The following is a 15,550-nucleotide window of genomic DNA, read 5'->3' on the forward strand; positions in this document are numbered from 1 at the left end:
AGGTGGGTAGATCTTGTGTCTTCCCTGAAGCACAACTTTAGCTAATGAGGCTTCCTGCTGCTGCCGCGCCGCCGGTGCACGATTTCTGTTCTCATTCTGAAGCAAAGTTCTTAACCTGAAGCACTATTTCTGGGTTAGTGGAGTCTGTAACCTGAACCGTATGTAACCTGAAGTGTATGTAAGATTTAAATTCCTCTTGCAAATTAAAGGATATGGAATGGTTAAATACGAACTAAAGTGATCACATCAGTAGCTGTTAAAATAAAGGATCAAATAAGAGGACTAAATAAGAGGACTAGAGCAGGAACAAGGAATAACAGCATCTCTCAAAAATCAGAACATGGGAAGCCATCCAAAATATTTAATTTGGAATCGAATAATTGGCTCTTTTTATTGTATTATGATTTGGTATTGTATTAATGTGGTTTATATTGGATTGCTATTAATGAAAAATTAATAAAAAATATTATTTAAAAAAAGAAAATGAGCCACAGACGCAGCCTGTCCTCTTCTTCCATTGCTCACACACAGATTCCTTCAGTTCCTGTTTAGCACCAACCAAAGGCTGCCACGGTTCACACCAGCCTCTGAACTAGAATCAGGAGCCTCGTGGCATATGAGTAATCCTTAAGAGACTTCCAGTTTCCTGCCGACGGAACAGGGAGTGCGGGTCTGATCTCCGGACACACCTGAGCCCCACAGAGGTTAGAGGGGAGCGCACCAAGGCAAGGCGCTCCCACCCAAAAGCTCCTCTAGGGTGAGCAGAGTCTTGAGAGGTCTGGCAAAGCGCCAATCTTCCACCACCCCCGAAAAAACCACTGCCGAAGGGCAAGCAGGGGGAAAGAGCAGTTGTGAGCGCTCTCGGCTGCACCGCAACTCTGTGGGACGAAGCCTTGAGCTGCCTACCATCAGCAGGAGATTCTCAACTAAAAATATTCAAGCTGAAATAAAAGGGTAAGAATTCTGCATCTTCTACAATTTTGCTTGAAGAAAGAAATATAATTAGATTGGATTTAATTAGGCTGAATTTGGTGATACATGAAGGATTAAAACAGGAGGTCCACCCTTCATTTTCTGGGTAAAGTACGTTACAAGGGGGAAAGTTGCAAGTCAGACAACTTATTTTACTAAAAACTTATGGACAAGTGCCTGCTGATGAGCCACCAAAACCCATTCTTCACTGACTGTCAATATCAGGAGATTTAAAAAGTAGCTACAATACTGTGTTGAGAGGCAAAAGGGGGAAGGTGGTGCCAGACTCCTGGGAGCATCAGGGAGCCCTAACACCACTGTCTCAAACTCAAAGGATGGGGGTGGGGCAGGGCTGACAGATGTTGAAATTATGACATTCTTGTACCAATGGAGAAGAGAATTTATGGAACGTATGGCTAAGATATCAGAGACCATCAGTACCAGACTGGATCAATATAACACAGCGGAAGAACTGGAAACAAGAAGAATAGACGCAGGGCAAAGACAGGAGGGAAAGTTTTGTAAAGGGGGAAAGGCTAATTGTTATGAAGAAAACCCGAAAGGAAAGAGTAGGGGGATTTGAAGGGCTGCATACACAGAAAACATTTGAGGAAGTATTGGTAAAATCACCAATGTTAAGATAAGAGGAGCTGAGATCAGAAATAGTCCTAATTGGTAGCAGCTTCTTGAGGAGTCTTATATATGGGTACAGACAGGAAATAGTTAGAGAATTTTTTGTGAAATAACAACCCGTGGAGACAGAGAGAAATTTGGAAGGAAGGAGGGCTGAAACTTGGAATTGTCCTAAGGGGAAGCTGTTGTAAACAAAAATTGCCCTTTTCCCTTATGGGGTATCCAAGAGCCCATAGAGAGTCCTTACTTAGGTTCCCTATTGGTAGGAGAAAATAACAGAGGCCAACCAGAGAATATTGTGAAGCAAAGCAGCTAGTAAGCCTCATCTTTATTGATCTGTTGCAACAGGGTGCTCCCCTCACACGCAGGAAAGGAGGAGGAACCCACAACAATGGTGCGCAAGGCCTTATAAAGACTTTTGAAATTGCCACCCTGTAGATCAAGACCATCCCCAGAAACATCATACCTACATCACAGAAGGGGTGTGACCTAAGACCACCCCCCAGATACATCATACCTACATCACAGAAAAGGCGGTCTAAAACAGAAATTTGAATGTTGTTTTTCTCCTATCGTTTATCTCCTGTCTGGCAGGTTACTTGATTGGATTGCCTGGGGAGCCTGGCCAGTCTTTTGTAATGATATATACTTAGTTCCTGGGCCAGGTCACAGGCTCACACCCTATTCAAACACAGACATACCCTTAAGACAGGATTTGTGAAGGAAAAGACAATGGGGAGGCTTTTCCATTTTCCTTTGACCTTGCAGAGAAAACATTTGGTCAGTTTGGGACAGTTTGGGAATCAAAAATGGTTCCAGGCCAGTCTTCCTGTGCTGATCTATGTATGTGCTTGGTTGGTACACTTATGAACATTTAACATATATCTAAGACCTCAAAATTCCTATCACAAAGCCTTTTCTAAAAGAGATTTAAATATGGCAAAGTAAGAAAAAAGAATGAGTAACAGTTTGGGAAATGGTTTTTATTTAGGGGCCAGCAGTTGTAAATAAATCGGGACATCAGCAGACATGTTGCAAAAAGCAACAATAAAGATAATTTTAAAAGGGGAAATAGTCTGTAAGCATAGATGTGTAATGTATAAAGCACTTTGAATGTTTAAAATATCTGTGCAATATATCACAAGTTTAATTGTTTAGTAGTTGGAAAATTGGGTAAAGGGATCTGGAATGTAAAATGTTTTGGTTCATTTAAAGAACCAGAAGGGTGTGTGTGGAGGGAAGTCTGGGGATTTGGGGGGGTGTAACAATATTTTGTTTTGTTTTTTGTTATTTTTTAATGTTAATGAGAAATGTGCAGGGTAATCTGGTATTGATACAATGTGGCATATATTGGATTTTTGTAACTGAAAACTAATAAAAATTATTTAACAACAACAAAAAATCCTTAAGAGATTCTTAGAAAGTAGGTCAGTATTGCTATCCTTATTTTGCAGAAAGAGGATGGAAATTAAGAAAATGGCAAATTGCCTAAGGGAGCCTAGTGAATTATTGTCAGAGGTATCTCGGGTTACAGATGCTTCAGGTTACAGACTCCTCTAACCCAGAAATATTACCTTGGGGTAAGAACTTTGCTTCAGGATGAGAACAGAAATCACGCAGCAGTGGCACGGCAGCAGCAGGAGGCCCCATTAGCTAAAGTGGTGCTTCAGGTTAAGAATAGACCTCCAGAACAAATTAAGTTCTTAACCCGAAGTACCACCGTATTTATTTTAGGGACTGCTGGCTAACAGTCTCCTAGCTACTATACTACACTTAGCTGTTCTCTTTACTTTAAAGAAGTGAGTATACCTCTTTTAAAAGTTTACAAAAAAGACTTCAGTCCTGTGCCTTGTGGGATCAACACAGCATCAACCTCCTGGATTAAAATAGAGAGAATTTTGCCAAATCTAGAGCAGGGAGAAGAAAAGCTAATATCCTAAAATCACTCAGTTATAGTCCAGGCATCCAAGGAACACTTGGAAGCAGGGCATCAAAGCCATGTCCTCCTAGCCAAGCTGCACGTCTTCAAGGGTCCTGTGCACACAGATTCAATGAGCAAGCTGGAAAACAGAGAGTCCTGTGAGCCTGAAAACATTTGATACTAGACACATAGCCCCTTTAATAAAGGCAGATCAGGAGGGGGCAGCAATGATTTTGACTCTCTGCTTTCTATGCATTTACTTAGATTAACAGCCAAAGAGAATGCATGAGAGACAGAAAAATAAGTTTAGAGCTCAATATCCTTAATCTTCAAGATCCCCTTGATCTGCTTCATACATGCAGACACCCACACTGGTGACCACATGACCAAATGGCTTGTTTGAAAGGCTTTCTGTACAACTTTTAGGCGTTGTAACGCAATCTCGGGAGCTGTTCACACCAACGGTTGATAACACAGAGGCCCACTAGCTGTTTGGCAAATGACCTGTCATGCTCCCACTCCTCTTCCAAGGAAGATCTAGCCAAGGATGATCTGCAGGCCTCAGGAGAAGCCCAGAACAATGGTTGAGGGGCATTGGGAACCTTCAGGGAGACTGACAGGAAGCTTTCCCCCCAGAAAGGAAGCCTGGGCTCTGAAACAGAGACAGAGCCCCTGAAATATACTCAGAGTCGAGAGTGGATTTCATGCTCTTTATTCAGCTCATAGTGGGAGAAGGAATGAAAGTTTCCCCAAAGTATCTGCTTTATATACATTATTTACACAACGGGCTGCATGTGATTGGCTAATTCCGGAATTCTCCTGTAGGCCAATCAGGTTGTGGATTCACTTCCATCTGGAGTTGGGTTGGGTGGCTCCTGCAGACCAATCATACTGCTGCATTGTTCTAGGACCAATCAGACTGCTGCATTCTGAATCCTATTGTTCTAGGACCAATCAGACTGCTGCATTTTGGATCCTATTCAACTCAGTACATAACACCCCTCCCCTCTAAGTTCCAGTCCTGCCCGGGAGGTCGCATTCATAGTCCTCAAGGTACGCCGGCAGCCTACGTGTGCGTTGCGGCCTGGGGTGTTCCCTGGTCCGGGGTTCAGGTTCTGGCTCATGTTCCAAGGATGCTGGCTGTGATGGGGCTGTTTGGTCTGGCGCAACCAGCTCACTCAGTCGTGGTTCTGGTTCCGGTGTCCTTTCGGCCTCTCAGTATTTACTGATTCTGCCTCTCCTGCTGGCCCCTCCTGTTCTATGGGCCTCACTGCATCACTGTTCCCTTGGGACTCCTCTGACCTGTCCTGGTTTTCTCCCAGGAATCGTCACCGTATCTGGTCGCAGTCGGCGCCAGCATTGCCCCCCATCCGTTAGCACCTCGTATGACACGGGGCCAGTGACCTTGGTGACTGTGGCGGGTACCCATGCTCGGCCTGCCCCAAAATTCTTTGCGTACACTGGGTCCTGGGCCACGAAGGTCCGGGGGTTCCTGCCTTCCCCCACCACTACCTCATCCTGAGCTCTATTTTGGTGAAGGCGGTCCAATCTGATTGCGAGGCGCTGGCCCATTAGTAGTTCAGCAGGGCTCCGGCCAGTCGTTGAACTGGCGGTGCTGTGCTGTGCTAGAAGGAATGCGGCAAGGCGGTACCCCCAATCCCCTTGCGTCATGCGGCAAAGGGTGTCCTTGGTGGTCCGCACCATGCTTGGCCATTGGTGGCAGGGTGGAATGGCGCCGAACGGATGTGTCGGATGGCGTTCTGCGCTGTGAAGGTTTGGGATTCTCCCGACGTAAACGTGGTCCCGTTGTCTGAGGCGAGAGTGTCAGGGAGCCCGTGGGTTGCAAACAGCCTGCATAGTACCTGGATGGCTGCGGATGTAGAAGTGGATGGTACCAGTGCGACTTCCAGCCATTTGGTGTAGGAGTCCACCACTATGAAGAATGTTTTCCCCTGAAAGGGGCCAGCGAAGTCCACATGCAGGCGTGACCATGGTGCTTGGGCGGACTCCCAGGACTGGACTAGGGCCCTTGGGGGATCTGGGCGGGATTCTTGGCAGGCCTGGCAGTGTTTGACCCAGGCCTCTATCTCTCCGTCGATCCCCGGCCACCACATATAACTCCTGGCAAGGGCCTGGGTGTGTCTTGTGTAGGGCTGTGAGAACCCTTTTGCGGAGGGGCTGGGGAACAACGACCCTGCTTTCCCATAACAGGCCCCCTTGTGGGCCGACAGTTCATGTTTGCGGGTTGTGTAGCCCATGACTTCTGGCCCGGGGCTGCTGCTGGGCCATCCCCTCCACACCCAGTCCAGGACCCGGGAGATGACCCTATCTTTCTTGGAATGGTGTGCAACTTCTTGTGCCTGAATGGGGTGGTCAGGAAGCAGCTCCAGGCTCATAACCTCTTGTGCAGGTGCTGGGTCGGGGCCTGTTTCCGGTAGTGGTAGCCTACTGAGGGCGTCCACATGGCCCATTGCCTTCCCAGGGCGGTGAATCAGTGCATACTGGTAGCTGGCAAGGAAAATTGACCACCTGAGGACACGAGGAGACAGCACTTGGGGGTTTGCTTTTCGGGGGCAAACAAGCCAAGCAACGGCTTGTGGTCAGTCACCACAGTAAAGGGCCACCCATACAAGAAATCATGGATTATTATTTTTACTCCTTTCATGATTGACAGACCCTCCTTTTCGATTTGCGAGTAGTTCCGCTCGGTTGCATTGAGTGTCAGGGAAAAGTATGCCACCAGCACCTCTCTTCCATCCGGGAGTTGGTGTCCTAGGACAGCGCCAATGCCATAGGGCGAGGCGTCGCATGCTAGCACCATTGGCAGCCTCTCGTCGAAGTGTGCCAAGACCAAGTTTGAGACGAGCAAATCCTTGACTGCCTGGAATGTGGCCTTCTGGCACTGGCCCACTACTGCTGCCTTATGGGGAAGGAAGGAATGGTAAAAGTTCAATAGTCCCAAGAAGGCCTGAAGTTCAGTCTTGCTCTTAGGCGCTGGGGCATCACAAATGGCCCATACCTTGTCCCCAGTCGGGTGAACCCTTTCTGCGTCCACCATAAATCCCAGAAAGTCTACCTGAGGCACTCCTAGTAGACACTTTTCCCGCTTCACCTTGAGACCCGCTGTCTGGAAACAGTGCAGAACGGTGCAGAGGTGGTCCTCAAACTCCTCTGGCGTGGGCCCGGCAATCAACACATCATCGAAGAAGCGAGTGACACCAGGAAGGAGAGAGTCCAATAGAGTCTGGAATATGCCTGGTGCCATGCTGACACCGAATTGCAGCCACTTTACCCTGAATGCTCCTCTGTGCGTCACAATCGTCTGTGCCTCTGCTGTGGCCTCATCCACTGGCAGCTGTTGATATGCTTGGGCCAAGTCCAACTTTGACCCAGTCAGGGTGGCAAGAACATGGCTGGCCACTGGCACTGGGTATGCGTGGGCTGTGAGGGCCTTGTTTATGCTACATTCGTAGTCTGCGCAGATGCGGACCGAACCATTTAGGCTTGACGGGTGTGACGATTGGGGTTTCCCAAGGGGCATTAGGCACAGGCTCCAGCACTCCTTGCTCCACGAGCCGGTCCAATTCCTCGTCTATGCAGGGTTTCAGGGAGAACGGGACCCGGCAGGCCTTGAGCCTGACAGGTCGTACTGCAGGGTCACGCTGTAGAGCAATGGGGGAGGGGAACCGTATACTGTCCCAATTTCCCATCGAAAACCCCAGAAATTCATTGCATATGGCGTCCAGCTCCACTTGTAAGCTAGTGCGGTTCACCCCGGTGACGGCTAGCCCCAGTGGTCCAAACCTCAGGCTTGCTAGAGAGGTTAAAAGCAACAAAAAAGGCTTTTATGGGTATGTTCGTAGCAAAAGGAAGAACAAAGAAACAGTGGGGTCACTCAGAGGAGAAGATGGTGAAATGCAAACAGGGGACACAGAAAGGGCTGAACTCCTCAATGCCTTCTTTGACTCAGTCTTCTCCGATAAAGAAAACAATGCCCGACCTGAAGAATTTGGAGCAAATGATTCAGCAGAGGAAACACAGCCCAGAATAACTAAGGAGATAGTACAAGAATACTTGGCTAGTTTAGACGTATTCAAGTCTCCAGGGCCAGACGAACTGCATCCAAGAGTATTAAAAGAACTGGCAGAGGTGATCTCAGAACCATTGGCAGTCATCTTTGAGAATTCCTGGAGAACAGGCGAAGTCCCGGCAGACTGGAGGAGGGCAAATGTTGTCCCTATTTTCAAAAAGGGGAAAAGAGAGGACCCAAATAATTACCGCCCAGTCAGTCTGACATCAATAGCAGGGAAGATTCTGGAGCAGATCATTAAGCAAACAGTCTGTGAGCACCTAGAAAGGAATGCTGTGATCACCAATAGTCAGCATGGATTTCTGAAAAATAAGTCATGTCAGACTAACCTGATCTTGTTTTTTGACAGAATTACAAGCCTGGTAGATGAAGGGAATGCAGTGGATGTAGCCTACCTTGATTTCAGCAAGGCATTCGAAATGGTGCCCCATGATATTCTTGTAAAGAAGCTGGTAAAATGCAGTCTTGACTATGCTACCACTCAGTGGATTTGTAACTGGCTGACTGACCGAACCCAAAGGGTGCTCATCAATAGTTCCTCTTCATCCTGGAGAAGAGTGACTAGTGGGGTGCCACAGGGTTCTGTCTTGGGCCCGGTCTTATTCAACATCTTTATCAACAACTTGGATGATGGACTCGAGGGCATCCTGATCAAATTTGCAGATGACACCAAACTGGGAGGGGTGGCTAACACCCCAGAGGACAGGATCATACTTCAAAACGACCTTGACAGATTAGAGAACAGGGCAAAAACAAACAAGATGAACTTTAACAGGGAGAAATGTAAAGTATTGCACTTGGGCAAAAAAAATGAGAGGCACAAATACAAGATGGGTGACACCTGGCTTGAGAGCAGAACATGTGAAAAGGATCTAGGAGTCTTGGTTGACCACAAACATGACATGAGCCAACAGTGTGACGCGGCAGCTAAAAAAGCCAATGCAATTCTGGGCTGCATCAATAGGAGTATAGCATCTAGATCAAGGGAAGTAATAGTGCCACTGTATTCTGCTCTGGTCAGACCTCACCTGGAGTACTGTGTCCAGTTCTGGGCACCACAGTTCAGGAAGGACACTGACAAACTGGAATGTGTCCAGAGGAGGGCAACCAAAATGGTCAAAGGCCTGGAAACGATGCCTTATGAGGAACGGCTAAGGGAGCTGGGCATGTTTAGCCTGGAGAAGAGGAGGTTAAGGGGTGATATGATAGCCATGTTCAAATATATAAAAGGATGTCACATAGAGGAGGGAGAAAGGTTGTTTTCTGCTGCTCCAGAGAAGCGGACACGGAGCAATGGATCCAAACTACAAGAAAGAAGATTCCACCTAAACATTAGGAAGAACTTCCTGACAGTAAGAGCTGTTCGACAGTGGAATTTGCTGCCAAGCAGTGTGGTGGAGTCTCCTACTTTGGAGGTCTTTAAGCAGAGGCTTGACAACCATATGTCAGGAGTGCTCTGATGGTGTTTCCTGCTTGGCAGGGGGTTGGACTCGATGGCACTTGTTGTCTATTCCAACTCTATGATTCTATGATTCTATGAAACCATGCCAATCCCAGTAAGCTAATGTAGGGGCCCTTGACCACAAGCAAGTCCAGTTGCCGTGTCCGCCCTCGGTATTGCACCCTGAAGGTCCCCACCCCCATTGTGGGGACCTTACATTTCTGGAAGTCCCGGAGGGTGAATGGGGCCGGCCTGAGTTTGGGACCCCCACTAGGACACAGTTTCCTTAAGGTCCTTGCCGAGATTATGGATAGAGTTGAACCCGTGTCAAGCTCCATGCGGCATGGGGCCCCCTCTATCTGTACCTCTACATAAATTTTCTCTATGTTGGGGTGGGGCAACTGGTATACCTAGAAGTCCGTGAGCTCTGTCGAGTTGCCTTGGTGTGTTGGGCCCCGGGACCTGGGGCTCTTGGACCAGTCTGGCGTCGGGATGCCTGGCGTCGGGTGGCTGAGCCCGACACACCCGGGCGATGTGCCTGCACTCTGCACTGCGGAAATGGCAGGTCCTCCCCTTGTGACTCTCCCCGCAGCTTGCACAGTTTCCTCCTTCACGTCGAGGCAGCTGTGGTCTGTGCGTTGCTTGAGTGCGCTGCTGTACTCTGTGCACCTCCTCCCTGTCAGATTGAGTCGTCAGTGAGGTCTTCATGGTGGACCCTCAGTTGGGATAGCAGGCTCGGCCGTGTCTCTTGCGTCAACTTCTCGGCAGCTTCCGTTGCCAGGCCCTCCTCCAGAGCGACCTAGAACATTAGGTCCTTCTTAGCGTAGAGGCGTCGTTGCAGCTTCTGATCCTTCAGGCCACCGACGAGGTGGTCACAAAGCATGTTCTCCAACTCTGAGAAGTTGCAGAACCGAGCGGCTTGGCGGAGAGAGGTCACAAACCCAGTTATGGTTTCCCCAGGGGCTTGCTGCTTTGCGTAGAAGGCATTTTGACGAGCCACCACTGAGGGCTGCGGCAAAAAGTGCCCCTTCAGCCGTTCCATTATTGTTTTGTATGGAACAGTAGCGACGTCTTCAGGCGCAAGGAGAGCCCGGGCGATTTCAAACGTCTCCTCACCGCAGACGCTGAAGAATATCGCCCTCTTCTTGGCGTCTTCTTCGTCGGCGACTCCTTTGGCTTCTAGGAGGAAGATGAAATGGGAGGTGTACGCTTCTCAGTCTCCGATGCTGGGTTGAATGGCAAGAAGCTGCTGTCGGTTGCCATTCTGAGTTCCTTGGGTCCCGGAGCTGAAGCCTGGATACAAGGTGCGAGGCAGCGGTGCGGCAGGTGGTGGTGCTTCGGTGCTGTGTGTGGTGGTCAGCTCAGCGGGATCCCATCCTCGTCGCCAGTGAAATATACTCAGAGTCGAGAGTGGATTTCATGCTCTTTATTGAGCTCATAGTGGTGAGGAGGAATGAAAGTTCCCCCAAAGTATCTGCTTTATATACATTATTTACACAATGGGCTGCACGTGATTGGCTAATTCCAGAATTCTCCTGTAGGCCAATCAGGTTGTGGATTCACTTCCATCTGGAGCTGGGTTGGGTGGCTCCTGCAGACCAATCATACTGCTGCATTATTCTAGGACCAATCAGACTGCTGCATTCTGGATCCTATCGTTCTAGGACCAATCAGACTGCTGCCTTTTGGATCCTATTCAACTCAGTACATAACACCCCCCAAACCCCTGGGAGCAACAGCACCTCAAGAAGCAGCTTGAGACCCTCACAGTGACCGGTCACAGAAGAGCGCTCCTCATGAGAAAAGGGCTACTCAGGAGCAGAGCCCTGCTATGGAGGAGGATTCTCTGCAGAAACCTCTCTAAGGGACCACAGCTGGGCCCAGGGTGGTATTGATTCTGGGATTCAAGCCTAATAATGACAATTGATATAAATAAAATATCCCCCCCCCCCCGAGCAGGGCCAGGCAAGTAAGCCAGAACAGGAGCTCCTTTGTTCATAGAGCTTTGGGGAATCTGATAGGCAGAAAAGAATAGGGATGGGCAGGGGTGAACCTGGGCAGGATCTGGGGAGCGTGGGGCAGAGTCTGCAGCTGTCTCAGGGTTTAAAGCAGAGCTCCAAACAGGACAGTATCTGCTACCACTCAGTGGATTTGTAACTGGCTGACTGACCGAACCCAAAGGGTGCTCATCAATGGTTCCTCTTCATCCTGGAGAAGAGTGACTAGTGGGGTGCCACACTCTTGGGCCCGGTCTTATTTAACATATTTATCAACGACTTGGATGATGGACTCAAGGGCATCCTGATCAAATTTGCAGATGACACTAAACTGGGAGGGGTGGCTAACACCCCAGAGGACAGGATCACACTTCAAAACGACCTTGACAGATTAGAGAACAGGGCAAAAACAAACAAAATGAATTTTAACAGGGAGAAATGTAAAGTATTGCACTTGGGCAAAAAAAATGAGAGGCACAAATACAAGATGGGTGACACCTGGCTTGAGAGCAGTACATGTGAAAAGGATCTAGGAGTCTTGGTTGACCACAAACTTGACATGAGCCAACAGTGTGACGCGGCAGCTAAAAAAGCCAATGCAATTCTGGGCTGCATCAACAGGAGTATAGCATCTAGATCAAGGGAAGTAATAGTGCCACTGTATTCTGCTCTGGTCAGACCACACCTGGAGTACTGTGTCCAGTTCTGGGCACCACAATTCAAGAAGGACACTGACAAACTGGAACGTGTCCAGAGGAGGGCAACCAAAATGGTCAAAGGCCTGGAAACGATGCCTTATGAGGAACGGCTAAGGGAGCTGGGCATGTTTAGCCTGGAGAAGAGGAGGTTAAGGGGTGATATGATAGCCATGCCCAAATATATAAAAGGATGTCACATAGAGGAGGGAGAAAGGTTGTTTTCTGCTGCTCCAGAGAAGCGGACACGGAGCAATGGATCCAAACTACAAGAAAGAAGATTCCACCTAAACATTAGGAAGAACTTCCTGACAGTAAGAGCTGTTCGACAGTGGAATTTGCTGCCAAGGAGTGTGGTGGAGTCTCCTACTTTGGAGGTCTTTAAGCAGAGGCTTGACAACCATATGTCAGGAGTGCTCTGATGGTGTTTCCTGCTTGGCAGGGGGTTGGACTCGATGGCCCTTGTGGTCTCTTCCAACTCTATGATTCTATGATTCTATTCTATGATTCTATTCCAGGTCAGGAGTGCTCTGATGGGGTTTCCTGCTTGGCAGGGGGTTGGACTCGATGGCCCTTGTGGTCTCTTCCAACTCTATGATTCTATGATTCTAGGACAAGAGGCTGTCAAGAAGAGGCCTTTCAGCCCCCAGAAATGATAAAGTAAACTACAGTTTTACTGGACAGGCTGGTTAAAAATAACTGATTGGCAGCAGCAGAAGTGGGCCTAAGTAAATATAAAATTGACACTAATTAGTGCATTCTTAAAATAATCTGCTCACATATCCTTTTTATATGTGAAATCACCATAGGTAACTTAATCAATGGTTACTAAAAAGAAAAAAAGTCACAGCTTCGGTCCGCCTCATCTATAGGTGCAAGTTAATAGTACTGACTTACACTGCAAGGTTGTTGTAAGCATTAATGTGTTGATCTTCTGCCTCGGGTGCCAAAATAACATGACCAGCCTCTGATTTGTTGTTTAGTCGGTTAGTCATGTCCGACTCTTCGTGACCCCCTGGACCAGAGCACGCCAGGCACTCCTGTCTTCCACTACCTCCCGCAGTTTGGTCAAACTCATGTTGGTAGCTTCGAGAACACTGTCCAACCATCTCATCCTCTGTCGTCCCCTTCTCCTTGTGCCCTCCATTTTTCCCAACATCAGGGTCTTTTCCAGGGAGTCTTCTCTTCTCATGAGGTGGACAAAGTATTGGAGCCTCAGCTTCAGGATCTGTCCTTCCAGTGAGCACTCAGGGCTGATTTCCTTCAGAATGGATAGGTTTGATCTTCTTGCAGTCCATGGGACTCCCAAGAGTCTCCTCCAGCACCAGAATTCAAAAGCATCAATTCTTCAGTGATTAGCCTTCTTTATGGTCCAGCTCTCACTTCCATACATCACTACTGGGAAAACCATAGCTTTAACTATACGGACCTTTGTTGGCAAGCTGATGCCTCTGCTTTTTAAGATGCTAATACACCATGACTTGGGGGTGGGGTGGGGGGCAGGGTACCACTTACTGCTCTGTAGAGAAGGGTTCAGCACTTTAATAAATCTCGGTGTTAAAAGTATACCACCAACCACCTCTACAGCTTATTTGGGCCATCATATTGCATCTACTGTAGTTTGGCCCAGGAAAGCTTCCTCCGTAATGCCCATGGAAATGAGCAGGTGCTGCAGAACAGCATTCTGCTACCCATAAGTGCTCTGACGCCTCGCCTTGCCTCCTCTTAAGACCACTTTGGGTTTCTTCTTCCTTCTTTATTTCCAAGGGGAAACCCAGCTCTTCTTTTGACTTGCCAAGGCTGAGAAGGGGAGAGGGGCGGGAAAGAGATGGCACCATTGAAGCAAGCAGGAGATAAAAGTGGCTCTCTAAGGAAGGAGTCTGGGCTGCTGCTGCTGCTGCTGCTGCCGCTGCTGCTGTGGAAACAGCAAAGAGCAAAGAGGAAGACAAAGCCTTTTTGACATTATCATTGAAAAGCCATTAGAAATCTGGTAGGCACCTCCTACAGCACAGATTGCAAACTCCTCTCCTCCAGCACACACAACAACTTCATGTGAGGGCTTTTTCTCCCTCATAATGATGGAAATGAACTGGAAAGGAGATGCGTGGAGCACAAGGAAGGCATTTTGTCCCTTTTAAGTATTTTTTAAACAAAGTTTTATTCATGAGTTGTTAACCATTTTGTTTGGCAAATCGGTTTATCCCAATGACCTTTCCTTTGCTTTAATTTTCAAGATGGCAGATGGCACTATGGATACCCCCCCTTGCAAAGTGCAGCCCCCCCCCAAGCCAGCCTGTTTGCTTAGTCTGTGGACAATCAACATGCCAAGCACAGCTTGGAAATAACATAATAGTCAAGCGAGCAGGGGAAAGAAAAGCACAGACATGAGACGGTGCTTTCCTTTCCAAGGTTTATGGCCTTTTGAGGGGAGCTGTTTGCAAACACGCTCTGCTGTTTACAGAAGAGTGGTTTTGAAAGGAAGTTTTGTAGTCAGGAATCTTTACATGAATAAGATACCAATATTTCAGAATGGGTATAAATAATAAATTATTATTATTATTACAAACCAGCATCAAATGACACATGTGAATGGCAACAACAACTAGATGAATCAGGCAGCATTGTCCTATTGTCCTGCTCAGATGACAGAAGCACAAAAAAGCAAAGTGTCAGGAGGGAAAAGTTCCATAACTTTCACACCCCTGGTCATCCCAAGGCTGGGCTCAATCCCATCTGCTCTATTACAGGCACAGGGGTGGAGTCAGACTTCAGTGAGCAGCTTTGTTTCAGTTTCCCCTCAAAAATCAGAAAATGCTATTTTAGTTTTAAAATCCGACAGTCTTTCTGTAAATAATAGTATTAAGGATTAGATTAAATTATCTATTTGGCACTGATATTAAATTAGTCTTTTCTATAAGAAGTATTCTATTATTTGTTTGCTTACAAGCAGTTGCTTAGTTATGGGCAACATTCCTGCAGAGGAAGAGGAGATTTGCTGACATGGCGAATTCTGCATTCATTACAACCTCTGTGTTAAAATATTCAGGTTCTTCTTATTGAAACAACATCTGGGGCCATTTTTATTTGTGTTCCACTGATTTGATTTGGGTTTTAAAAATTATTGTTGTTGTTGTTTAGTCGTTTAGTCGTGTCCGAACCAAGACCATATACTTAGGCAATTAAACTAAGAGACGCCAATACATATATTTGTGCATCCTTGTATGGCCTGCTTTCTCTAGAACTAGTCCCAGAGTGCCTGGCAGAGTGGAAGAACACAGCACCATAATAATCAGGAAAATGGACAGAGTGAGCCAGTGCTTCTGGAAGGATTTCCAGACACAAAATATGAATGAGAAAAATTTCTGGCTCACACACATGGGAGGAAACATCTATTTTGTCTATTCAATGTGAATTTGCAAGACTTTGGGGAGAGAATTCACGATTTTGCAATGGAAAATGGCACAGGGGAAGGTTTAAAGGGTTTTTTATATAGAATATTTCCTGCTACATTGGTTCATAATAACAGTAATAATAAAAGAATTAAACCTTGACAAGATAATATCTTTATATAGGACCAACAACAAAAAATTACAAAATAGTCAACAGCCCTTGTAGGACTCATTTTCAGGTAGGATGTTATGTTAAAACAAAAACAGCACATAATGGTGGTGGGTTTGGGCAAGGAAGAAAAGTATGACAATGGTCTAATCTCAGAAATGTTGCAAATATAATTTCAGAATGTAAATTTTCTTTCCTGCAACATATGGTCGTAGATATGGGATAGGACTGTGGGAAGTGTTT

This window comes from Podarcis bocagei (assembly GCF_964188305.1).
Source record: "Podarcis bocagei genome assembly, chromosome: 8".
Lineage (NCBI taxonomy): Eukaryota > Metazoa > Chordata > Lepidosauria > Squamata > Lacertidae > Podarcis > Podarcis bocagei.